This window comes from Diceros bicornis, chromosome 5 (genome assembly GCF_020826845.1).
Source record: "Diceros bicornis minor isolate mBicDic1 chromosome 5, mDicBic1.mat.cur, whole genome shotgun sequence".
Lineage (NCBI taxonomy): Eukaryota > Metazoa > Chordata > Mammalia > Perissodactyla > Rhinocerotidae > Diceros > Diceros bicornis.
This window is the reverse complement of record NC_080744.1, coordinates 92,600,923-92,628,273: the sequence shown is the minus strand read 5'-3', so window position 1 is coordinate 92,628,273 and position 27,351 is coordinate 92,600,923. Positions and strand designations below refer to the sequence as shown.

The 27,351-nt window shown below is 49.9% G+C and overlaps 1 protein-coding gene and 1 pseudogene across 1 annotated transcript in view; both read right to left on the bottom strand.

Moving 5' to 3' along the window:
• The window catches only part of ACAN (aggrecan), a 67,845-nt gene extending 58,758 nt beyond the window's left edge, over nt 1-9,087 (bottom strand). Inside the window, exon 1 of the mRNA XM_058542416.1 lies at nt 8,760-9,087. The gene's annotated coding sequence lies outside the window, so the exon portion shown is untranslated. The remainder of the gene's footprint in view (nt 1-8,759) is intronic.
• A 15,667-nt stretch (nt 9,088-24,754) lies between these two features.
• On the bottom strand, nt 24,755-24,844 carry LOC131406701 (U6 spliceosomal RNA; annotated as a pseudogene).
• Nucleotides 24,845-27,351: the final 2,507 nt, after the last annotated feature.

Below are 27,351 nucleotides of genomic sequence, written 5' to 3'. Positions count from 1 at the left end.
TCTAAGTGTGAAAGGACCACAGCTCTAAGGTCCTCTGAGAGCCTCTGCAACCCCCAGAGGGCTGAGAATGGATATGCAAATAACCTTGAGAGTTGGCTGCTGCATCTCAGTGGGGTCATTCCACACAGCACTTGCAGTGACTAAAGAGAGGCAGGCCTAGTTACTATTTTCCAGCCACTGAGGTGCTGGAGCCTTATCTGGTATGTACAAGAGCCTTGCTGACCCCACTGTGCATGAGCCCCTGAAGCCCCTGAGGCCCTGAGATGGCAGAGGGAGCTCCCACGGCGAAGAGCAGACGGGACAGTGTGGGTGGGGCCAAGGGGTCACTAGGAGGCTCTAACCCAGTGCCAGGACCTTCCTTGGCTAACAAAGCCACTCCCACCACCAACCTGGCCCTCCACAGCTCTGCTGTCCCTCAGGAATGGTGTGAAGACAATGTAAGCAATCATGCTCCCCCAGCAGGGACTCTCTCCGCTGAAACATTAACACAGCGAGTTACAGCAAAAGCCCTCATGGGGGGTTTAGGAAGCGTGGGAGGCTTCATTAAGGGGAATTAATGGCTTAGTGGAAGGGGTGAAGAAGCCCCCTGGCTGGACTGTGTGGGCCCGGGTCGGGGTGGCACCCATGGATGGAATGGTGAGGAGAGGGGCAGACAGAGACCAGTCTGCAGACAGCGCCGGCACTTCTCTGCTCAGCTGCAGGGGCCGCGGTTCACCATGTGGGGGCGCTATTCATAGAGACTCTCAGGAGACTGGCACCCCTGGAGTCACCCAGCAAGTAGAGTGCACAGGATCAGGCCCCCGGCCCACACTGGGGTGGGGGGCTGGGGGGCAGCCAGGCTTGGATAGAGCCCATGTCCAGAGGCAAGACTCAGCTGAGGAGCTGGAGCCTCACCCCCTACCCCCCCCAGCTGAGTGCTCCACACTGAGTGCTCCACCTCTCTTCCTATTTTTTTTTAAATCCAGAAAACAGTGGAACTAAAATGAGCACCCAGCAGGCCAACCTTCAAAGGGAAGGGGGCAGGTAGCAAACAGAAAGGAAGGGGGGGGAGCAGCCTTGCCCTGGGGGTGGAGAGGGCTTGCTGGGTCAGTGGCTGCATTTGAGACTCAGGGTTTTAAGCCCTATCTGGTGGGGTCTCCCCTTCCCTGGGCTGCCCCCTGGGCCCTGGTGCAGCTGCCTCATTCCTGCTGCAGGATCAGGCCTGGCTGATTTGCCTAGCTCAGCATCTCTACTGACTCAAGTCCTTCAAACTGCCCTAGGAAAGGAGAGTTCCCTGGTCAAACTCAACATGAGGAACTTGGTGGAGATTTCCACTGTCCATCGGCACACTGAGGAGTCCTGCAGGACAGGGGCCCACTTCATTCTGTTTAACCCTTGGGGACCAGATCCTTTTACATGCAATGCCTATTGACCACCTCTGGAAGGAATGTTCTGTGGAACCCACTTCATCCACTTTGGGGCGCCCTGGCCTAGCTTCCCCTTCCTCTGGGGACAAATGTGCTTTAATCCAGGGTCAAGGACAGTCATGTTAAGGAAGCAAGGCCGCTGTCTCAGGCAGGAGAGAGGAGATGGGAAGGCAGATCTTGACCTCCTCACTCCCCTGAAGGACAAACTGGGGGCAGTGGCTGTAGTTCTGCCCGCAGGGAGGGGAGGGCAAGTGACCCTGAGAGGCAGCTAACCAAATGCACCCATGGGAACTGTTTTGGGCTTTAAACTAGGGGTTCAGAAACCAGACTGCATTGGAATCACCTGGAGTGATTTTGAAAAGCAGATTCCTACCCTGCATGCCTCCCCACGAAGAGAATCTCTGGGGGCACATTAGGGCTCAGGCATCCGTGTTTTTCAAAAGCTCTTCAAATGCTTCTGATTCTAGGGACTGAGCCTACCTCTGACGATAGCCCCCAGGTCCCTTTTCTCAGAGTCTTGTAAAGCTGACAAGCATCCCCGCTACATCCCTGAGTCATTTTACAATCCAGGTGTTCCCCTGAGTCATCTGGATTCGCAGACCAAAGCGAGGGGGTCTGGTGGTGGTAGGAAGGGAGCACCTGATGGGGGAGGGAAGTAGCAGGGGGAAGGTGAGGCCAAGGTCCAGGCTTTGTTGAGGAAAACGCCCCTACATACGACCCAGGGTGGGGTCTGGGACAAGGAAGCCCAGGTTTTCTGAGGGAGATGGGAGGCTGGGCTCCCCCTTGCCCCTTGGACATTTCTCTTATAGAGGAACCAGCAAGACGCTGGAGGGACAGAGCCAGAAGGCGGCTCAAGGGTGGACAACGGGTGGTTCCAGGACAAAATCTGTCCACAGTCGGGTTCAGATGGGATGGCACAGTGATTCTGTGATCTGGCGCCTCCTTTTACTGGCTTGAATGTGACATGGGACGTGGAGGGAGGAGCCTCAGCAGCCCCTGTTGAAGCCGTGACTCTACCAAGAGCAGTCTGTGCCCCCAGCCCAAGTGCCCTCCCCTCTCTGGGACTCGGTCTCCTCATCTGCACAGTGAAGGAGGCAGGGGATTTAGGTGTCCCCTAGGTCCCTTTCTGACCTAATGCCTTGTGATTCTAAAAAACAGAGGCTCAGGGAAGCTTGGTGATTTCCCAAATCCACTCCTTTGGCTGGTGACTTTCAGTTAGGTCTTAATGTATTGTAACTTCAACTCCACGTAGCTGAGCGATGGCCCTGTTTTACAATAGGAAAATGGAGGTATTTAACGATGTCCCTGCATTGAGATAAGTCTCCAGGTTCCTGATCCTGATTTGGTCTTCTTTTCAGCAGCTTGCCCCCCGCCCCTTCCGATGGCTCACTGGCACCTCCCACTTGGCATGGAGACCCCGCCTGGGGCTGGCACAGCTCAATTGCTGTGACTGCAGTGCCCTCTAGAGGGCGCCAGGTGCTGTAACCCGACCCTGGCTCGCACCAGGAACCATAGGTCCTGGCTTCCTCCAGCTTGCCTGGGATGGAGGAGTGGCAAAGCGGACAACAGCCCGTCTGGATATTGCTGGTACTCTCCTTGTCAAGAACTGAAAGGAATTTATAATGCGATGGTCCATTCATTCATTCACTCCACCAGCCTGTCTGGGTGTGCCGGGCACTGGATTAGGTACAATGCACACCAGATAAAAAAAGGTTCCTGCTTAGGCTTCACAGCTGCCCCCATCAGGACCTTCCTGGACAGTAATTTTTCACTGGATCTTGACCTGTGAGAGCAGGCCTTAGCATCTCTATTTCACAGATAAGGAACCCAAGGCTCAGAGAGGTGAAGTAACTTCCCCATGTCACACAGCCAGTCTGTGCCCAGTTCATTGGGCTCCAAGCCAAGTGCTCCTCCCATTGCACACACTGGAGGATGCACACAGTGGGCTTCTCCCGAGAGCAAACCCTTACTCCCCCTTCCACCCCTTGCTGGAGCTGTGTGTGCACCCCACCCCCCCAAGCAGAAGGCATTACTGTGGCAACTGTGCCCCAAACAGCAACCTTCTCTGGCCTCACGGTCACATGTCCACACCTGCTGACGCTGTAATTTTCCATAGCGGGACCTTCAAAAACCTCAAAGACAATAGCAACAGCTGCTATTTTATTGTAGGTCTACTTTGTGCCAGCTCCTTTATTTACTTTATCTTGAACTCTCTCAACTGTCTCACAAGCCCCATTTCGCAGATGCAGAAACTGAGGCTCAGAGAGGATAAGTGGCTTGCCCAAGAGCACAGCTGGGATTTCACCCTAGACCTGGGCTGCCAAAGTCCGAGTTCTTTCCACTTTACCACTGTGGTCCCGGTTTTTTTTTTTTTTTTCCATTTGTTGTCTGCTCTTCACTGCCTGCCAAACCCTCCCTTCTTACCCTCCCACCGCCGTCTTCCTGCTGTTGCACAGCTGGGCCTGGCCTGGCCCAGTGACTAAATGAAGGTCTGGAGCAGGGTTTCTCAGTCTAGGCACCACCGACATTTCGGACGGGATAATTCTCTATTGTCAGAGGGAAGGTGCAGTCCTGTGCATTGTAAGATGTTTAGTAGCATCCATGGTCTCTACCCACTGGTGCCAGTAGTATCACCCCTCTCCCACGGTGACAACAAAAAATATCTCCAGACGTGACCAAAAGTTCCCTGGGGGGCAAAACAGCTCCCCAGTTGAGAACCACTGTATTATAGAAAGGAGGGGTCAGGGTCAAGTTGATTATAGCCCGTCTTCCCCGTTAGGCTATGGGCAGCTGGAGGGCAGGAAGAGTGACTTGTTTTATTCACTGCTGTGTCACCCACACCAAGTTCAGTGCCTGGCAAGTAGCAAGGGCTGCGGCAAGAAGGAAGAATGAATGAATGAATGAATGAATGGTTTCCATGGACGTGGTATGTTTCAGGATGAGGGCCTGGAGGCCTAGGTTCCTGTTCAGATCCTCACTGACCTGCTCTGGACTGGCCTGGGGCACGCACCTTCCCCTCTCTGGGCCTCGGTCCCCTTTGCCATCTCTTAAATGAGGGTCATCACAGGCCCTGAAGCCCTGGACATCCGTGGTCTGGGGACCGCCATGTTCCATCTCAGAGGCCCAGAGTCCAGGCGTGAGGGGGGACAGGCCGGACACTGCAGATCTACCCAGTCTTGAGTCTCCTTCTTACCCTCTCCCCTCAAGTCAAATCGATTACAGAAAGACAGGCAAGCACCCCCCACCCTACGACCCTATGCAGGAGAGGTGGCTCCTTTTTCGGGTGTGTGTCTTACAAGGAAAAACGTGTAACCTCAAAGGTAACCAAATATCCAAATCGTGATGCCCAGCACCACACACCCCAAATCCACCTATTCACGAGTTCAACAAAAAGCTTCTTTAGGATACACTGTAAGACCATTGAGAGGGAGAAAAGTCGCCTCTCACACACCCAGGCCAGCCGGCAGGGCTTGCCCTCCCAGCACACACACACACACACACACACACACACACACACACTCACTCGGCCGCTTACAAGGAGGCTCTGAGTTTTTAAAAGTAAACTCTACCATTTCCGTTCTTGCCCTGGATTCAACTTTTGAAAAAAGGAACTGTTTTAACCGTTTTCCCTACAAATTCCCCTTCTCTCTGGTCCTTGCTTTTCCTCACTCCCACTCCCAGTCTCTAACCCTAGCCTTGCCCTACACCCCAGCGGCCCCTCTGTAGTCTCGCAGGGATGCGAGTGTCCTGTTGAGTCTGGGGAAAGGACAGCAGCCACTCCCAGGGGAGATGCCACAGAGACAGCCCCTCCTTCGCACCACTGAACAGGGCTTTCTTAAGGAAGGAGGGTGGAATGAAGCTCCCATCAGGGCCCAGAGCAGAGCCAAGAGGCAGGCCTGGTGACAGCAGGAGAGGACGGCTCCTGTTTCAAGACCTGTTCCCACCCACAGACCCCCTTTCTCAGGGCAGCCCCTTGGCCCTGTCCCCCAATCTGCTCCCCTTGCAAGCAGGCCTGTCTGCCTCCACTTCCAAGACACTTAAGCATCCAGTCCAGCTGTTAGTACAGGGGCAGCAAGGATGCCCCAGCACCTGCCAGCTGGAGCCAAGAGGCAGGAATTTCTCAGAGACAGAAACATCATCAGGATCAGTATCTTCCAAACTTTTTCGACTACAACCCGCAGTAAGAGATACATTATACAAATATCAAGTTCGTGTATATTTGTGAATATACATATATATTATAAACACACATATATAGGACTGCAAAACATATAAAAGAAATAAAAGTTTCTAGAAAGAGTACTCACCTTTACTACAAAGGAGGCTCTATGAGATTATTCTTTCCTATGTCATTAAACCCCCACTAAATTGGTTTCACAACCTGCAGTTGGACAAACCCTGGACTAGACATTTCTGCAGGAGCAGACTAAAAGTGACATTCCAAGTAGGGGCCCCTGGGCTGCCCCTGGCCCAGCTGAGGTCTTCCTAGTGCCCAATAAGAAAGGCCGTGGGAGGGACCAGGTTCCAGAAGGCAACATGAAGAAAATCCACACCAAAGTTGGGACAGTCTTTTACTAAGACAGAATATTCTAAGTTAGTACTACCTTGAACTTACGGTTTGTGACTTCAAGGGGGCCTAGAAACCATTGGAGGAGAGGAATTAAGGTTTATGGTACCTGCTGAGAACTGGACAAGGCACTCACATTATGTCTTTTAGTCCTCACAAAAATCCCCTCCTGGAGGTTTTCCTTCCCTTTTCAGAGAAGAGGAAACTGAGTCCCAGGGAGGCTAAGCAACCTTGTCAAAGTCATGTAGCTGGGAAGTGGCCGAGCAGGAATCTGAACCCAGGTCTGCCTTGCCTGGAAGGCTGCCCACCCTCACAGCTCTTCCCCACCATCTCAGGAGGCAAGCTCTCCCTTGGAGCTCCCTCTCTGATGGGGGAGTCTGACAGGCAGTCTGGGCCTGTGAGGATGGAGAGTGCCCCATCTCGCCATGCAGTGGGCAGGCTGCCTGGGCTGGGGTGTGTGTGTGAGGTGGTGAGCAGGGGCAAGAAGTGTGCGTGGGTGTAAGGAAGGGCATGGGGTCAGGTGTGGCTCACCCAGACAGCACAGGACCTCCCCACTGAAGCACACAGACTCCCCCCAGATAAGTAATAATATATCCATTGTTTTCTCTCTGAGTTCTTTACTCCTGTATTGACTAGAGGGCTTTCAAATAATAAAGAAAGAATCCCCATGTAAGTATGATTTGCACTGAAAATTCTAGGAAAAGAAAAACTTCTACTTACTATTTTTTTTTTCCTGTGAGGAAGATCAGCCCTGAACTAACATTTGCCAATCCTCCTCTCTTTTTGCTGAGGAAGACTGGCCCTGGGCTAACGTCCATGCTCATCTTCCTCTACTTTATATGGGACGCTGCCACAGCATGGCTTGACAAGCGGGGTGTCAGTGCCCGCCCAGGATCCGAACTAGCAAACCCCAGGCCGCCGCAGCGGAGCGCGCGCACTTAACCGCTTGCGCCACCGGTCCAGCCCCTGTACTTACTATTAAAGTTAGTAAAAATAATATCAAACAGAGCCCGGCACCTAAGTGGCACTCAGTAGATACTGGAGAATGAATGAATGTACCAGGTTTTGCACTAGAAACTGCACAGAAATACACGTAATTTAAACACAACTTGATGTAACTTGAGGAATTCCAGCACTTCTCTGACAGATATTTTCTTTTTTTTGATAAGTCCTTCATCCAAAACTTTTTAAACTGGAGGGATCTTTTGTTCCGTCATTTTTTCTTTCGGGTTGAAACATCTCCTCCTCCCCGACACCCGCACCCTGACAAGGCTTCGAGTTTTCTCTCATTCCCCTTCCATTCCTGGGCTTTCTCTTCCCAGCTCAGTGATTGACAGGCCAACACACTTACATCGATAGCCTCCTATGCCCCCTTGCCCAGGGGCACAGGTAATTGATTGCCACTTCTCCTCGGCAACCCAGAAGGCAAGGAAGAGAGAGAAGGAGTAGAGCCCAGACTTCCGGACTCTTAAACCAGGACTAGCGATTGACCGTGGCCTCAGAAAACCTAGATTCTAGTCCTACCCCCGCCCCTAAGTCACAGTGCAACATTTAGAAAGTCATCGCACTGTTCTGGGCTCACTTCCTCTCATCATGAGATGACATGAGTTTGTTTCCAAGGTCCAGGGCTCCCCCAAGCTGTCAGACGCCCACCCACAGCAGCGCCAGGACCTGCAACACCACGGGAACCCAATTCAGCTTTGCCTCTTCCTCCTTTTCCTCCCGGCAGCCACCCCCACAGAACTGGAATTTATGCATCAATCAAAATGCAGGGACCTGGGCTCCTTGGTGGTGAAACCCTAGAAGAATCCCATCAGAACCCTGCTCATGACTGCGAGGAGGAGAATGACGGAAAAGTTTGGGTGGGATGCTGTCTCCCAACAGGAGATGACTCCCAACTGCACAGTTTGCTCTAGCCTAGAATGTGGGTTCTGGGGACACTGACAACCGTCCACTCAACCCCAGGGTTGGAATAGGTTCCTGCTCCCCCATCATTGGCTTCTTCTGCAGGAGAAGCCACATACGGAACAACTGCCCACAGTCATGTGTCTTCACCTCCCTTCCTCTTCCTGGAGAAATGCCCCTTCTTGGTGGCATGTTTGGAGGACCGCTCTTGTCTCCCTTGCGGCAGCTCAGTAGCTCTGTCCCAGGTTCTGCCAATTCTTCCCAGTTTCCCCCCCCCTTTGGGTGTCCTGTGGCTCTAGGAGTTGGCCCAGGAGGTGGGACCAACGGGTTCTCTCAGCCTCTGCTTAGGCACCTGCTGCATACCTGACACACTACCCACGTCATTTCATTTATTCCCCGGTGACTCTGCCAAGGAGGCCTTCTCCTTCCCGACGGGCATAGGGCAGGCTGAGGCTCAGGAAGGTGAAGCAACTCCTCCAGCTCAAAAGTAGCACAGCGGCATTGGAACTCACATTTCCCCGACTCTCAAGCTGCTACTCTGTCCACTATGGCTCCCCCCAGACCCTAGGTCTTGAAAACGCGCGGGAGTTTGGAGTAAGGGCTCCCTTGTTCTCTATTCCTTAATTCTGGGGAACCAGGAAACAAGGGCCCCTCCTCACGTGTTCCTTTGCCCCATTCACTCTCACTCTGCAACAGCCAGAAAGTTTGCTCAACTCCACTGTGGACGCAGCTGGTGGCTGTCGGGGGCCCCCAGCATACACCTCGTCGGGGGGAGACCGAGGCAGCGCAGCCCCTAGCACAGAGGGTGGCAGCCACAGCACCGCTCCTGGCTCGCCAGACGCCCTGGGAGATCCTCTCTCTGGAGGGAAGGAGACAGTTACCTTGAAGAGTTGGACTCCCTTCTTCAAGAACTTCAGTCCCATACACCTGGCGAGGCAGCCGGGGTCTCCTGGGGCGGGGAGGCCCGGGTCTCGCTGCGCAGCGGAGAGTCGCTCTGCGCGAGCGCCGCGCACCCCTCCTCCTGCCGGCGTCCTGTCCGCAGGTCCCCTCGGGCGGTGGCCGCAGCGGCAGCGTCTGGGTTGCAGAGTCCCGGCTGGCCGACTGAAGGGACACTGAAAGGTGCCCGGAGCCCCCTGGCACCCGGGTCAGACACCGGCCGGCGAGGGTGCGGAGAGAGAGACCTTGAGCAGCGCCGCGCGCGTCCTCAGCTCTGCGAGCCCCCTCTGGAGCGGCGGGAAGGTAGGTGGGCGGGCGGGCGGGCGGGCGGGCATGGCGCGCGGTGACACATACATAGGGGCGGGCGGGGGAGGGGAGGGCACAGGAGAGCTAGGGGGCGGGAGGGGGCGAGCGCAAGGGGAAACCCCACCCCCGGGGGACCCGAGGGGCGGCCGACAGGGGGAGGGGAAGGCAGAGGCGTCTGGAACGCGCTGGACCCTGGCTCCGGACCGGCGCGCCGCTGGGAAGACGCCCGGCGCGCAGGGCGCGAGAGGAGCGCTCCCCGCGGCGGCGTGGACCCGGCAGCTCCGGGGCCCGCGGGAGGAAGGCGGCGCGGGAAGGGCTGAAGGGCCCGCGTCTGCAATGCGGTCGCAGCTCCGCAGTCGGAGGGGCCACGGAGGGCTGCCCCCGCAGATCAGCCCCCTGGGCCGGACGGGGCTCCCGGGCGCCCGACTCGGGGTCTGCAGCTGACGCCCGGCGGGAGCGATAGGGAGGGGAGCGGCCCGCTACTCCCAGGCCGCGATTTGCAAGGACCCTCGTGAAGAGCTGGCTGAAAGTTTTTGGGGATGGGATGCGCGGGGATGGCAGGGGAGGGCGGGGAGAGAAGGAGGTTAGGGGCCAGCGGGGAGGTGTGCTGGGGGCTGGGAGCCTCAGGGCCAAAGGCTGAAGATCTTCAAAATCCGGTAGAGACCGAGGACATCTCGAACGCAGCAGGAATTCTCCAGGACTCCTGTAGCTCCAGAGACCACCTTCCTTAGTAATTTTGTTTCCTGGCAAAAGAATAAAAGAACTAACAGCTTTTGAACACCTTGTGTGAGCTGGTTGCTTAACATACATTAATATCTCATTTAATTTTCCCAAAGAGCCCAATGAGGTGAATATGACAACTTCCCCCTCCTCCCAAAAGATGTGAAAACAGGTTCAGAGAGTGATGGAGTTACCTACTCAAGGTGGGGTCTGAATTCAAACCCAAGGTCGTGCTCTCTGAGCTACACAAGCTGCTGGTTCAACTGCAGTGCTTTTGGGGGACCCAGGCTGGTTGGTGGCCTTCAGGGTCCTCATGGAGGAAGCTGGTGGTGGCTGATGCTAAGATTTAGTGGCCTTGGTCAGTGTGGTGGAAGCTGCTTGACACAGTCGTTGGGCAGGACTGAATGAAGAAGAACAAGAAGTAGGATCTTTGTGGGCTGCTCATTAAAGAGAGAGTAGACCAAGTTTTCCTGGATTAAAAGGCACTGAATTGCCTCTGTTTCCCCAGGGTGACTACTCTGGAATTGTGTGGGTATTTTACTGGCTGTCTCTGCTTGGGGGCAGGACTGGCCCTGGCCCTGCACATTCTCTGGAGCCACCCCTGGTCTCTTCCCTGCAGGAGGCAGTGAAGCCCAGGGAGGGTGCGGTGCCCACTCCACCCATGGATCCCCAGGAGCTGTGGCTAAGGTGTTTTTTTGGCTGGTGGTTCTTGGCTTCACCCCTTTGCTGTCTGAGTCTGTTGGCTTCTCCAGGTCAGGTCTCTAAGTTGCAGAGCACATTGGGCACTGTGGACATGGTGGTGACCAGAGCCCCTCGGGGGAAACAGCGTCTTCCCTCAGACAAAGACATGGGATGAAATCTTATTAGTTACTGATCCCAATGCCTGGACCAGGGGAAATGACCCTTCTAGAAAAAAACAATCCTTAAAATTGCAACAGGAGGGGTCATGGATTCTCATGCTAGTGTTTGCTTGAAGCTCTAGGTTGAGAACAAACTGTGCCCTCATCTGTAAAATGGGGTCATATCTGACATACATCCCAGGACATGTGGGGTTAGTGAAGGACAATTCAATTCAAGGACAAATATTAATTAGGTAGTTAATCTTTGTAATGAAAAGAAGGGATGTTTATTGATCACCTAGTTTTGTAATGAGGCTCAGAAACATACAATGGGCACCTGTTACGTGCCAGACACTGCCCAATACAATGGCCTTGCAGGTGGATATCATTCCCATTTTACATGCTGAGAAACTGAGACTCGGAGGCCACCCAGGCAGTGAATGAGTGCAGGCTGGTGGACTCCACACTGCCTGCCCTTACAGGCTACAGAAAACGGGATGGTGGGAGAGTGTTTGGACACTTTAAAGACCTTGTTCAGAGAATCAAAGGACATTAATGTGAGAAAGCCCTTGGTGGCATATGGATGCTCCCCTATTCAAGGTGGGAAGTCCTGTTCCTGGTGTGGTATTTCTATGCTGGTCCTCCCTCCTCTACTTGAACACTTTACAGTCGCCTAATGCCTTTGCCTAGCAGCCTGATCCGATCTGCTGTCATGGGCAAGTTCTAACCTCTTGCAACTCAAATTGTGATCTGCACACTAGCAGTGTTAGCTGGGAGCTTGTTCGAAATGCAGAATCTCAGGCCCACTGCAGACCTACTGACAGAGCCTGCATTTTAATAACACCCCCAGGTGTTTTATATGCCTGTTGAACTTTGAGAAGCACTGTGCTGGTATCATTCAGCAGGTTCTACTCATTCAATCACAAAATTACAGAACAAAAGAATCTTGGGGCTGGGAAGGGCTCTTAAGAGAGCCTTGAGGACAACTCTTTCTATAGTGTGTCATCCTTTCTGCGACATAACCCCGACTGGAACAGCAGACTCTCCTTGGACGTGTGCATTGTTTGACTTCCTTCTGTGGCCACATCTCATTTTCCCATTGGTCTAGTATTCAGGCAGCTCTCAGACTTCCCGGAAGCTCACGCTGGTTACCATCACTGTGGATTCAGCAGGGGACAAAACAGGCCCATTCCTACCTCCTGGCCGTGTTCCGCAGACCTCCTTCCATGTGATAGATCTTTCTATATTTGAAATCAGTGATTGCGTTGCTCTCCCCTTTCTCCTCTTCACCTTTTGGACTGGGCATCCTCACTTCTTTCTATCCTTCCTCTTCTGTCTCCATCAACAGACTCTATCCACTCCCATCAATCTTCTTCAAGCAGGTCTAGACTGCCCTTGTCCCATGTAAAGAATGAGTCAGAACTGAACACAGTCCTCTTGTTAGTGTGCTCTGGCCAGGGGAGAGCTCACCTCCTTTGTCTGGGTACTATGCTTCTGTTAATGCAACTGACATTTATGTGCTTTTCTGGTGACCTCATCATGACGCATTCTGAGCCTGTAGCCAGCTCAGATCTCCTTTCCACATGTACCGCTGTGGCCCATTGTCTCCCTTGGTTTGTCCTGGGACAGTGGGTGATTCTAATCTGAGTGTGTGACTTTATCTTTGTCTCTCTTAAGAATTACTGTAGTAATCACTCCTGCCCACCTTGGGTCCTGATTCAATCATTCTGTGTGTTTGCTATTCCTCTCAGCGGCAGACCTTTTACAAAGCTGACCCGTGTGCCACTTCTGTGTCTTCACTCAGCCCGGGGCTGAGTCCTAGAGCAGGACACTAGAGATAGCCTCCTGGGGTGCCGTGCCTCCATATCTGGTTATTATGGCTGCGTAACGCGTCACCCCAAAATTTAGCGGTTTAAGCAAGAGTCATTTAATAGTCTCATAGTTTCTATGGTCAGGAATTTGGGAGAAGCTTGGCTGGGCTGTTCTGGCTTGGGCTGTCTCACGGGGTTGCAGCCACGTGTCAGCTGCGGTGCAGTCAGCTGAGGGCTTGACGGGGGCTTGAGGACCCAGCTCTGTGGGGGCTCACACACATGGATAGCAAGTCAGTGTTGACCGTTGGCCAGTGCCCTCGGTTATTCTCCATCGGGCCCTCCAGTGGAGCTGCCTTGTGGCATGGCAGCTGGCTCCCACCACGGAGGGTGACACAAGAGGCCAAGTGGAGGCTGCAGTGCTTTTACGTCCTAGCTTTGGAAGTCACACACTGTCATGTCCACTGTATTCTATTGGTCACACAGGGCCAGTCCTGAATTAGTGTGAGAGGGGACATACAGGGGTGTGAATACCAGGGGATGGGCATTGCTGGGGGGCGTCTTGGAGGCTGGCTCCCACACTCCGTTAAACTGACTCTTAGAGGATGGCCAGTCTCCCCGGCCGTCCATGTATCACCATGGGGTGCTTGTTTCTGTCCCATACATGGGACAACACATCTGTCCGAATTTCCACAGGACAGCCTTCCTGTAGCCCAAGGGGGTTTTCGCATCACCCTCCATGTCTCTCCTAACAGTGGAATGCCCGCAGGTCCTTCAGCTGTTTCCCAAGGAAGTTTCCTTCTTGCTTCCATGGTCTTTGGAAACCCTTGTTTATAGATGCCCCCGAAACGTGATTCCCAGCCCCGGATGCCCAGGACTGTGGACTGAGCAGTACGGAGCCAGGACTACTCCTCCTTCTCACCATTTGGGCGTTCCACTCCTACCAAAGAGTGTTGCGTTTCAGAGCTACGTCACACTTTTGGTTGATTCTGAAACTTGTGGACAATTAAAACATCAGACTGTTGTCCTGCCGGCCACCGTGAAAGGGCTCCCTGTCTGCCTCAAGCGTAAAACAGAGGGAGGAGGGGGAGGTTCCGTGTGTGTTCAGTAGCACTGGACGTGAATCCCGGTGCTGGCACAGAGACCTTGGGCAGGTTTCTTAGCCTCTCTGGGTCTTGGTTTTCTCGTCTGTGAAATGGAGCTAGCTTATGGACTTGTGAGAGTTAGAATAAGAGATGGGATGTCAGCACCCAGCAAATCATCTGGCTCAAGGGGCAAGATGGTTAGTTTTCTTTCCTCCCCTGCGATTTGATGTCCCTAAGTACATTCTCCTCTGCGTGCTGGTTTCTGGGTTCGTAAAAAAAGATAAAAATACTCACCTCATAGGAGAGTGGCAATGATAGATACTATATGTAATGTGTGTAGAGAATGCTGTGACCCTTTCTGGAAGCAAAGGGCCATAGAAATATGATATGGGGAAAAAAAAAGCCTTCTTATTGCAAACCTGGCCCAGGGAGTGGAGTCTTCTGAGAACTGGTGGAACATTTGAAAAGTGCTGTTTTATTACTTTAACACTGTGCAAGTGACAAACTCGGAGGGACATGTTCTAATAATAAAGAACATGGGGTAAGTTAATGAAACACTTACAATTCCCCACAGAATAATGGAATAATGACGTACAGTAATGGGAAAGTGCTGTGTCACTTAAGACATAGAAATTGAAGGGCATGTTTAAGGAAACTCTAATTTTTTAAAGATTCAGTTTGATTTTTTTTTTCTGAATCCATAGCAGATTCTATTTTCAATAAAATGCTGCCATTTATAAAAGAGGAAATTATGGCAGCATTTTACTCATGACTCACTAGTGTTTTTGTCATTGAGAAAACGCAGGGAATGATGCTGAGTGGGGTGGTACTGTGTTGGTTTATATCATCATCACCATCATCATCACCGTCGACAACAACATTTTCTCAGCAGGTCTGGGGTAAGAGGAGAGGTAGGAGGATGCTTCCCCAGGCAGCCCAGCCCCCAAGGCTCTAGGGAGCGTGCTCATCTTCTCTCTCCCTGTTCCTGGATCCTAAGGGGCTGCCTCCCACACCCTAGACCTGAGCTGGCTCTTCTCTGCTCTTTCTGTTATTGTCACATGGCAATGTCACATGGCACTTGATGTTTTTATTTTCTTTCATTGATAAACATTAGCTCATTCTGAAAAATTTTTGTGCCAGATTTTTACAAACTATAGTGTAGATACGAAATATATACTTATGAAATGAACAAATACAGTACCCCACGAACACTTGCTAGAGATGAAATCTAAGAGGTACAGACAGCAACTCCATAGCTTGAAAATGATCTGCTAAGACACGGGCATGACTTTTCCCCACAAAACTTGGCACTTCTTTGATATTAAAGTCCTGGGGGATAGTTACCTTGACATTTTAGTTATTGCTATTGATCTGTTTGGTTTTTTAATGCATATTCCTCTAGGGGGAGAAAACACAGAATATATAAGGGAAAAAAGCAGTATTTAACTAGATTATCTTCTATTCTTAGGACTTTTGCATGTTGACATTCCAATCTTGAAATAGTCATTAAAAACAGGCTGGTGGGGCCGGCCCCGTGGCTTAGCGGTTAAGTGCGCGCGCTCCGCTACTGGCAGCCCGGGTTCGGATCCAGGGCGCACACCGATGCACTGCTTGTCCGGCCATGCTGAGGCCGTGTCCCACATACAGCAACTAGAAGGATGTGCAGCTATGACATACAACTATCTACTGGGGCTTTGGGGAGGAAAGGGGGGGGGAAATAAAAGGAGGAGGATTGGCAATAGATGTTAGCTCAGGGCCGGTCTTCCTCAGCAAAAAAAAAAAAAAAAAAAAAGAATTGGCATGGATGTTAGCTCAGGGCTGATCTTCCTCACAAAAAAAAAAACATGCTGGAGGGTACTCTGTCTAGTCTCAAAATCTCTAGTTGAAAAAAATGGCATGTCAGTTCCCTCGTGGGCCAGCACAGCCTCATCGTCATAGTAATCTTTACTTATTTATTTCTGTGGCAAAATATACATAACATAAAATTTATCATTTTAACCGTTTTAAGTGTACAGTTCTGTGGCATTAAGTACATTCACATTTTTGTGCAACCATCACCACCATCCACCTCCAGAACTTTTTCTGTTTCTCAAACTGAAACTTTGTATCCATTAAACAGTAACTCCCCATTCCCCTCTCCCCCAGCCTGACAGCCACCATTCTACTTTCTGTCTCTACGAATTGAATGACTCTAGGTCCCTCGTGTAAGTGGAATCATATGGTATTTGTCCTTTATTGACTGGCTTATTCACTTAGTATAGTGTCCTCGAGGTTCATCTGTGCTGTAGCAGGGGTGAGCATTTTCTTTCTTTTACAGTGACATTTGTTGAGGACCTAGCGTGTGCTGGGTACTAAGCTAGGCATTGCACCAACGTTTTTTTCCTCCTCCCTTTCTTTCTGTTGATGTATAATTACATAGACTAAAGGGCATCTTAAGTGTACAATTCAGTTAGTTGTTCCCACGTATAAACACCATTGTAATCACAACCAAATCAAGATGTAGACTATTTCCAGCTCCCTAGAAGGTTCCCTGTGCCCCTTCTGGTCGGTACACCCACCCGGGGAGACCACTTGTCTGACCTCACTGACAGACCAGTTTTGTCTGTGTTTGAACCTGATGGAAATGTTATCTTCCCCTGAGTACTCCTTTGTGTCTGGCTTCTTTCACTCAAACTTGAGGCAAACTGGAGAGTGTGTGCTCCATCCAAAGGGGCAGCCACTACCCAGCTCCAGCTGAGTGTCACCACTCAGGGATCCGGGCTCATTGTTGCTGGGTCATGTAGACGTGGTGGGGGTGGGGGTGGTGGTGGTTATTGTTATTGTTTTCCTCGAGAAGCCAAATATCTGGATTTTTATGTAAAATCAGACGACTAAGTAAAAAATTTAAAATGTGGCATGCGTCAAAACATTGAAGGATAAACAAAACACATCTCTGGGTGGTGGGATGATAACTCTGGTGATGACCATAAGAGTCAACAGAAGGGACTTTGAAAGGAAGAATCAAAGACGCCGGATCTTGGGGGGAGAGAGAGGCAAGAATCAAGGATGGCCTCAAACTTCTGAACCTGAATGACTGGGGGATGGGGAGTCACTGTGACAGCAACAGGGAAGTCAGGAGGGTAGGTGGCTTGGGGAGAAAAGACAGCGAATTCCATTGTAGACAAATTGGGTTTTCAGAGGTGGAGGGACATCGGGGGGAGGCGGCCAGCAGGCAGAGAGAAATGTGGGCCTGGAGCTCGGGGAAATGCTTAGCCTGAGAGTCCACACATCTGGTTTTCATGTAAAAACAGGGAACATTAAATTCTGTTCAACAAATGCTAAAATATACCTTAATTGCATAATGTAACTAATTAAAGGAGAAAGTAGAATAGTGGGAAAGGTGGAGGAAGAGAGGCTGTTGGATAGAAATGCAAGAATACTAAGAGAAACAGAGAGAGACCCAGAAACATAGGGAGGGAATGCCAGAGACCCTGACACACTCAAGGAAAAGTGATGCGTATAAGGAGGTTCTAGAGAAAAAGACGTATAGGCAAATGTCAAGCAGTGAACTTTCATCAGACATAGAGCTAGAGTTTAATCGCATGACAACTGCATCTTGTGGCTCATAGGACTTGTGGCTAATGAATTGTTAAAACTGTTGCATTTTTGCAGCTATAGGCACAAATGAGCCTTAACAAGCAAATATGTGTGTATGAGAAAATACATCTGTGGTACAACTCATGATCAAGAGGAGATAGATAGATGACAGATGCACAAATGAGGCTAGTGCTCCTTACCCCTAGGCCCAAAGAAATGAGATAAACAGCTATGACCTTCTTATATACACTGGCCAGTTCTCACCACTGAACCTTGGTGTCAGGTCCACCTTAGATCCCAGATCAGGTCAGAAGTCCAGCCCCCAAAAGTCAGCCCACCTTTTTGAGGATCTCTGGTTTAATAAGGGCCATGCATAGTTTGAGCTAGAACGTTTTCTACAGAGCTGTGTCACAGCCAGTTTAACGTTTGAAGGATGAAGGAGAAGAGAAGAGAGACATGATAAAATTTATTCAGCTTGGGGCGGGGCGTTCATTTTATTGTTGCTTTTCCTGCCTCCCACTTTCCACAGTTGATAGAATAGGACCATTGGGTCCCACTGTGGTGCCTACAGAGTCAAACGCTTGACCAGGTTCTGAGTTATGTGTGTGTCAAAGAAATGGTAGCCGTATAGCTATTAAAGAGACACTTACAATTTAATTAGGAAACAGAAAATTGACAAATAAAAGTGACTTAAAGCCTTAACAAGCAAATATGTGTATATGAGAAAATACATCTGCGGTACAACTCATGATCAAGAGGAGATAGATAGATGACAGATGCACAGTAGAGAATGGTCAGAATCGAGTGGGGTTAATCAGGTAAGACTAAGAGGGTGAGGAAAGTCTATGAATTAGTTGGGGGCTAAATAAATAGGAATTACACCGGAGGGGCAGAAGGGCTTCCTCCCCAAGCACCCCCAGTCTGAAAATCAGTTGTTCCCTGTGCCCACATGAGCTGGGTCCCACTGCCTGTCCAAATTTCACACCCGTGCATTTTCTCCCCATCCCTGGCCCCTCTGCATGCCTTGGTTGGAAACGTGGCTTTTCCAGAGTCAAAAGCCAGAACACAAGGCACCTATTCACCCCGCTGGGTTTGAAATTCTCCTCTGAAATTCCTTTAACTGCAAACGCCTTCTCCCAAGTACACTGTGCATCTTTTCAAATTTCAGACATAAACAGCGGCATGGCCCCGCCTGGCAACCCCTTCTCACTCTCCCGATAAAAATAGAAAGGGCTGAGGTGGGAAAAGCCGTGGGCACAGTGGGGGTTTTGTGGATCTGCTGTTTGCATGGGTGTTCCTGACCCTCTCTGCCTATTTTGGGGAGGGGTGTCTCTTGGGGGAGCTTCCAGCTGGATTCTCGGGGGATTTGTCATCCCTGGCCCCTTGGCCCCTTCCATTCTGGGCCCAAGACACATCCCTGTGGTTGTGTGTTTACTTTTGTCCCAGGGAGAAACACGTTTGCCTGCGGTTATTGGCTTGGGTGTCAACTCTGGTGGTTGTGGGGGATGGAAAAAGTGGTGGGGACAAAGTGCGGGAAAGCAGTTCATTTGCAGAGGCCATTGGCATGAACACTTGCACTGGACACCCAATTGCACATGGCAGAGCCCTGGGTGTGGTGTTAGTTTAAATCGAGACAGGCACCATGACCCCACAGGCAGGTGGCGGGCTTTGGAGGTAACGAGGTATTACTCGTGTGGTGGGTTTCTGCTATGCGGGACAGGGGTGAGTGAGAAGTGCAGGGTGAATTGGCAAGTTGGCTGAGCTGGGACTTATGAGACCTGTCCTAGATCCAGCTGCACCATTTGCCAGCAACATCACCTTGGGTCTCAGTTTCATCCTCAGTAAAAAGAGGAATTGCAGTGTCCCCGGAGAAAGATGTAGGAGGGGATCCCGCTGCTTCTCTGCTTACAACCATCCAGTGGCTTCTGGTTGCACTCAGGACACCGTGGCAAACAGAGCCTGACTGACCCGGCCCTGCCGCCTCACCCCCCTCCTCTCCCCACAGGTCTCCCTCACACTCACTCTCTATATTTCATCTCTATCTCGTCTTCAGATTGTGCTCTAAATATCAGAGAGGTCTTCGCTGACCACCCCAACTTCTCTGTCTCCCTCAGTGTCTACTACAGCACCTGTTCCTTCCGTTCCTAGCCTGGACCACAGCTTGCTGGTGTATATTTGAACTGTTTACTTGTGTAGTGTCCGCCTCCCTCTCTCACCAGACTGGGAGCTTCATGAGGGTGGGACATGTCCCCAGCTCCCACCACAGTATGGGCCGGATGCAGCCTCCCAATATTTGTTGAATGAATGAATAGGTCTATTTTGTTCTCCTTTGTCTGGCACACTTAGATACTCTATAAGTGAGTCATAATGACTCACATGTGTTGAGCGCTCTGTGTTAGGCATTGTTCTAAGCACTTTATGTCTAGTAACTCATTTAGTAGCCACAGCAACCTGATGAGTTGTTAATGGCCATCACAAATTACTCCTATTTTACAAAAAAAGGAAACTGAGGCCCAGAGACGTTAAGCACCTTGTCCAAAATCACACAGCTGGTGAACAGCAGAGCAGAGACTCAATGCCAGACAATTAGTTTTCAGAGCCTGTGCCTTTAACCTCTCACCCTCCACTTGAATGGAGGGGCAAGTGAGGGGGAGCAACCAGCTCGTGACAGAGGTTCATAAAAATTCGTTTATTCCCTCTCCTCTCCCTACCCACTTGACTTGAAAGGGTAAAATTAGATCTTTGTAAGACAGTAAAGATGTAGTAAAGTGATAATCAGGAGTAGGAGTGAGTGGGGGAACTCTAAGGGAGGGCCAGGTGAGGCCTCAGTACCCATCAGCCAGCCCCTATCAGTCGGGAGACCTTCCTGGAGATGTGGGGTTAGAAGCTGTTTAAATGATGGGAGAGAAGGGTGATGACAGGCCAAGGCCAAGGCCTGAGGCTTGAGCTGGCAATTATTGGAAGCAAAGAAGGAAAACTAGGAGTTACATCTCCCATGAGATAGCAAATTAGAAGATTGATGGAGGCACAGGAACACCACCAAGACTCCCTGGGATATGAGGCTGAAGATGGTGCCCCAGTGGAGTCGTCAGGTCAGGACCACAGGTGGGAGTCCTCCTTGGCCAAAAAGAAACCATGGAAGAGGTAAAGTCAGTCTGTCTTTAGTCAAAGCAGACAAGAAGTGTTGGAGCTCCGGCATCTGATGTCAGACATCAGTTCACATGTCACGGTTCAACCCCTGGTATTTGGTTGGCGGCCTGAGCTTTGCCACTTGTAGCCACCAAAGCCTCACCCTGACCCTCCACTGGAATCCACTAAATCCTGAAGTGCTGGCATCTTAGTCTCAGAGAAGAGCATCAACTTGGAGTTTTCAAGCTGGGCAGGACTCTGTGGCATCCTTACTCTTTCATGGTGTTAGAGCTGTTGGCCTGGACCCAAAGACAAAAGTGGTTGATTGGGAAACAAGGCTGTGGGGGTCACTGGGGGTAGGTGATATTGAACATGTGTGGTGCTGGTTGGCCTTTGACCGATGTTTCAGTCAGGATAGGCTGGGTTATGCTTCAGTAACAGCAGCCCCCAAATCTCAGTGACTTGAAAGAACAAAGATTTAATTCCTGCCCATGCTCATGTCCACCAAGGATAGGTTGGGAGCTTTGCACCAGGTCATCATCATCATCACTCCAGGTCAGGCTGATGGAGCAGCCACCATCTGGAACATTGCTGATTGCCATGGTAGAAGGGAGAGAGAGCCTTGGAGCATCATCTATCAGCAATTAAATGCTCCAGCCCAGAGTTGACACCTGTCACTTCTGGTTACAACTCACTGGCTAGAACTAGTCACGTGACCCCCATCCAACTAAAGTGGGAGGGGAAGTGTAATGCTAGGTGCCAGGAGGATGAAAAGCTAAAATATCGTGAGCAGCCATGATTACTATCTCTAGTCAGGCTCTCAGTGTCAGAGTAAGGTTTGGGCTCCACCTGGTTATTTCAAACACTGGGTTCCCTTCCTTAGGGGTCAGAATGTTTCCCAGAGTAGGTGAGGGTGACAGTGGTTCACTGGGGGTCCTGGACAGCCCCATTATTGGGTCCCTGCTGCCGGAACCTGTCACAGCCTGTCACACCCTGATGGGGGTCTTGGACACATATTGGAGCCTTATTTAGTGTCCAGTTTGCCCATGGTCTAGGCCTGGTCTTCTGGAAAGAAAGGAAGGCATCCTCCTCCCTGTGGCTGTTCCTTACCAGGGCATTTGGGACCTGGAGGCCCCACTTAAAGACATGTTCTGGATCCAAGTCTTTGACACAAGGTGGTGGGTTCAGGGTGCTTGCCACGGTGAGGTCTCCTCTTCACTCTAGGGTTGTGAGCTCCCTAGAAGACCCCATTCTCTCCCCATGGCTTTATTCCCTGTCTCCTGGGACCAGATCTTGGAGGCCATAGAGCTCTTCAAAAGGTGGAGGCGTCACCAGACTTGGTTGTGGCCCTGCAGGCTGCAGACTTCCCATCTTGGGATCCCTTGCAGGCTTACCTGCTCAGCTGGTCAATTGGGAGCTCTGCTCGCTCCATAAAGATGATACAAGTAAAGAATGGAGCATCTTGTGTGGTGAGAGCAAGGACACAGGGAGGCAGACCTGGAGCACCCAGGGTTCCGCTTTCCCAGTTGTGGCTTGGACCTGGCTCCAGGAAGCCTGCCCTTCCTCACTTAGCAAAGGAGGGAGGGGTAGGAGAAGCTTACTGGCTTATTGGGAGACGAGGAGGATAAGGACTAAGAGATTCCAAGCTGCATCCCTGGGGCAAGGCACACGGGACCAAATCCAGGGGATTGCGCTGGGACTAACGTCTGAGAAGCTTCAAATTGCTTCATTTTCAGTCCAGAGAGGCCCTGCGGCCTTGGCCTGAGTTCATCCCTGAGAATCTAGGAGTTGAGGAATGGAGGCCTAGGAAGAGCCAGGGTTGGGGAATGGAGGTGGGGATCAGGAGCCAGGTCAGAGGAGAAGACTTGACCATGCACAGAGCCCCTCAGGGCCCAGCTGGAAAGCAGGAATGTAAAGGTTTCATGAGAAACCAGAATTAGAGCAGATGCAGGAAGGGTTCAAGGAGTCAGGAAAGAGGTAGAGCCCTCGGAACACGAAGGCCTGGCTGGAGCTATGGATTGGAACCTGGGGGTCTCGTAGTCAAGAGAAGGGACAGGAGAGGCCTCCCCAGCATGCTGTACTGAAGGTCAAGTCTTGTTGGGGCTTTGTTGGTGAAGAATCTAGAGAAGGGATTGTCATGACTGGCACATGGCCCAGCATGGGCAAAAGACAGGAGGCAGAATAGAATGGCTGGAGAGGCCATCCTGAGCAGGCGTGACTCGGATGGAGAGGCAGCCACGGAGGACCCACAACGTGCTAAGCAGACATGAGCAGGAAGAAACTGGCATTGATGTTTCCCCATGTCAAAATCCTGTCCCATCGTCAGGGCCCAGCTCAAATGCTACCCTGTCCAGAGAGTTTTATCATAATCTGCGGTCAAATTCACCTTCCTCTGTGATTCTAGACCTATGAGTTCTTGTCATACCTGCCTTGTGCTCAAGTTAGTTATGGGTGTCTCTCCTCACAGCCTGATCTCACTGTGGACAAGACTCCACTGCACGGCGCCCCCTGCTCAGCACCTACCTCTCAGGTATCTAAGGAGCCTAAGGGAAGGCAGCAGGATGTGGTAGGTCCTTTCCCCAACTTCCAGTGCTGTTTCTCCAGTGAGATTCCAGGACCACCTGCCTTCCAGGTACCTGGGCTGTTTATTTAAAATGCACCCCAGACTTGCCAAATCTGACTTTCCAAGGTTGGTCCCCTTGTAAAGTTTACACTTTTTTGTTTTATTTTTAAATTAATTTTGATGAAGCATAATTTACGTATAATAAAATGTAACCACTGTAAGGGTAAAGTTTGATGAGTTTTGATAAATTCACACCGTCGTGTAACCATCATATCAATCATGACATAAAGTGTCTCCTTCACACCAGAACATTCCCTCATGCCCCATTGCAGTCAATTAACTACCCCCTTGACTCCAGATAGCCATTTCTTTTTGTTACTATAGAGTAGTTTTATTCCTTTTAGAATTTCATATAAATGGAATCATGCGATGTGGTGGGTTGAATGGTGGCCCCAGACATATCATGTCCTAATCTCTGGAACCTATAAATGTTGCCTTGTTTGGAAAACGTGTCTTTGAAGATATGACTAAGTTAAGGATTTTGAGATAAGGAGATAGTTCTGGATTATCTGGGTGGGCCCACATACACATATACACGCAGGGAGAAGTCAATGTGGAGATGGAAGCAGAGATTGGAGGGATGTGGCAATAAGCCAAGGAACGCTGGCAGCTCTCAGAAGCTGGAAGAGACAAGGAAAGATTCTCCCCCGAGCCTCCAGAGGGAGCACAGCTGTGCTGACACCTTGATTTTGGGCTTCTGGCATCCAGAACTCGGAGAGAATAAGTTTCTGTTGTTTTATGGCACCAAGATTGTGGTAATCTGTTACAGCAGCCCTAGGAAACTAATGCGTGTTGTATGTAATTTTCTGTGTCTAACTTCTTTTGCTCATCTTGATTTTACTATTCCTCCATGTTGTTTGTGTGTATCATTCATTTTTTTATTACTGAGTAGTATTTCATTGTATGGATATACCACAGTTTGCTTATTCATTTCACCTATTGATGAGTATTTGAACTATTTCCAGATTCAGGCTCTCATGAATAAAACTGTTATGAACAAGTTTGTGCATGTGTGTGTGTGTATGTGTGGGGTTATACAATAAGTATATGTTTAATTTAGTAAGAAGCTATCAAATACTTTTCCAAAGTGGTTATACCATTTTGAATTCCCATGAACAATGTATGAGAGTTCCACTTACTTCACATTCTCACCAACACTTGATTTTGTCAGTCTTTTATTTGTTAGATATATGTATATACATAATAAATAAAAATATGTAATTCAACTTTAATTGAAACATAATATATAATAAATTATATATATATATTCAACATTAATCGAAAAACATTTACTTGTAAAGAAATGCTCCTTTTTTTTCCTAAAGGAAAAGTAAAAAACTTCATGACAAGTGATGCACAAAGATGATACTCTAATATTAGTGGAACATCAGAAAATACGAGTGGTTTTATTTCTAGAAATATCTAAATATGAACCAGATGATATTTAGTATAAAGTGTAGATATTTAGTCAAGTGTAAAGTTGTAGACTCACTGAAATCTTCCATTTTTATTTTCTTAATTTTTAAGTGTTAAAAACCAAACATAATTCTTCAAATGTTCTTGCACAATTCTTACCAGCCTAGGTCTTGTCATTAAAAAAATATGGAATGCGGGGCTGGCCCAGTGGCGTAGTGGTTAAATTTGTGTACTCTACCTCGGCGGCCTGGGGTTTGCAGGTTCAGATCCCAGGCGCGGACCTACACACCACTCATCAAGCCATGCTGTGGCAGTGTCCCACATACAAAATAGAGGACGATTGTCACAGGTGTTAGCCTCAGGGTTAATCTTCCTCAAGCAAAAAGAGGAAGATTGGCAGCAGATGTTAGCTCAGGGCCACTCTTCCTCACCAAAAAAAAAAAAAAGGAACCCTTCACGAATTTGCATGTCATCCTTGTACAGGGCCATGCTAATCTCTGTATCTTTACAATTTTAGTATATGTGCACTGTCAATCTTTTAAATTTTAGTTGTTTAAACTAATTTGTGGAGGCACCTCGTGGTTTCAATTTGCATTTCCCTAATGACTACAATGTTGAGTATTTTTTGGTGTGTTTATTGGCCACTTGTATATCTTCTTTTTGAAATGCCTGTTCAAATCTTTTGCCCATTATGTGTGTAGGGGTTTTGTTTAACTTCTTACTGAGCTTTAAGAGTTCTGTACATATTCTGGATACAAGTCCTTTGTTGAATATAAGTATTGCAAACATTTTCTCCCAGTCTGTGGCTTTCTTTTTCATTTCCTTAACAGTGAATTTCAAAGAGTAGAAGTCTTTAATTTTGATGAAGTCCAGATTTCCAGTTTTTCCCCTTGTAGTTCATGTTTTTTGTGTCCTACCTAAGAAATCTTTGCCTATGAAGGTCACAAAGATTTTCTCCTGTTTTCTTCTAGAGGTTTTATAGTTTGAACTTTTATGTTTAGGTCTATGATACATCTTGAGTTATTTTTTGTGTGTGGTGTGAGGTAAGAGTTAACATTAATTTTTTTTCTTACAGATATTCAGCTTTCCAGCACCATTTGTTGAAAAGATTAGTTTTTCCCTATTAAACTGCCTTGGCACCTTTGTTGAAAATCAATGTGTTAAGTTGTTTATCCACTCATCCGTGATGGATCATGTTTATTGACGCTACTGGATGATATTACTGTGTAGATTTCTTTTTCCAAATGATTTGTGGCTCAAATCTGCATTTTGACAAGCACCTCTGGTGATTCTTATGCCCACTAAAGTGTGACACCCTTCGGCTGTAGGGCAGTGGTTCCTAATCAGGAGTAGAAATACTAATCACCCAGTGGCCCACCTCCAAAGGGCCTGATTTAGCAGGTCTGGAGGAGGCCCCCAGAAAAAAACTTCCCCTGACTAAGAGCTGTTGATTCTTTGCTTAAGAACAGTGGACACATCCTCTCCTTTCCATTCATGTGTCCACTAGACCCATTCATGTGCCCTCTAGGTGCACCTCTGAGGTACCACAGTGACCAAGGTTTGCTGGAGGCAGAGATGAGCAAACAGGCCAGGGCAGCCCCATGTGTGGGGTGCAGAGGGATCGACAGAGCCTTGTGGGAAGAGTGGGTGAATCTGGTGGTCCTGGGTGCCACTGCGGATGCTGCAGTGTGGGCCCCCATGGGAGCCTCTCTTTGTCCTACAAAGACCCCATGAGGCCTGGCTCCACCCCTGTGCTGGATAGAGTCGGAGTGTGAGGCTCCTTCTTGAGGTTAAGACTGCATGTCACATTCCCTACAGACATGGGCTTTCTGGCTTTGTCTTGGGACCGCCACGTCATGCTGTCTCCCCATGCTCTGTCTCTGGTGGAAAGTTTCAGTCTCTGGAGGTGCGGAGAGAAGGCAGCCCTGTTGGCTCTGGTGGAGTTCTGTGACCGCTGAGCTGTCCGCATAACTTGGTCTCAGTCCACCCTGCCCTGTTTGTTTGCCGTCTGGGTTGCTTCTCCTGGTAGGATTGACTGTCCCTCATGCCCAATTTCACACCACACCTGAAGCCATTTGGCCTTTCTTCGCTGCCCTCCTCCACCTGAGCACTGCTCCGGGGAGTGTTATCCAGCCTGATTGCTCAAAATGTGCAAACCCAGCTAAGTAGGCAGGGCACCCAGGCCCTGGAGGCATCAACCAAGCTCAGCTTTACACGGTTTTCTTTCTGGCCTGGGCTAGAGCCTGGCAGTTCTGTAAGGAGAGGGGAGCCTGTTGTTCTCTAGAATGGTCCAGAAACCCTTGCAACTGGCTGTTGCCCTTGAAGTGATGTAGCCTGGGTGCTGGGGGAGGCAGCTGCTCCAGCTCTGAACTTGCTCTGAGGCAGTGGTTCTCAGCCCTGGCTGTACATGAGTATCACCTGGAGAGCTTTGAAATTTCCCGAAGCCCAGGCTGTGTCCCAGGTTAGTTCAGCCAGAATCCCTGGAGGTAGGACCTGGGCTGCAGGATTTTTGAAGTTCCCCAGGGGATTTCAACATGCTATTAAGTGTGAGAGGAGCTGCTGTAAGGGGACCAACACTGGTGGGATGAGGCGAGGCGGAGAGGGAGGGTCTGAAACCAACTTAGCAGATTTGCCTCCCTGGACAAAACAAGCCACTCTCTGTTTTGTTTTGTTTTTGATTAAAATTATAGTGGTGTCACCCTTCTTTCTTTAAATTTCTGTTCCAGCCTCGACTGATACTCTTCCAGTGTCCAGTTCTAAGATCACCTTTTGGGTGCAAAGTATAGTCCCTCGGGCCGAGGAACAGGTTGCGGAGGGCAGAGGATTCGTTTGGCTCTGTGTTTTCCATTACCAGCACGCTGCTGTGATATCTTGGGTTGGTGACTACTGGTGGAGCGGGGCGGTATGTTAGCCTGCAGCTAAGGAGAGCTGGTTCACCTGGTGGCACCACTCTAGCTTCTCCTGTGCCCACCTCACCCACTCATGCCCTGATTCTCACCTTGGACTTGTCATCCCCACAAGCCCCCAATCCAAGC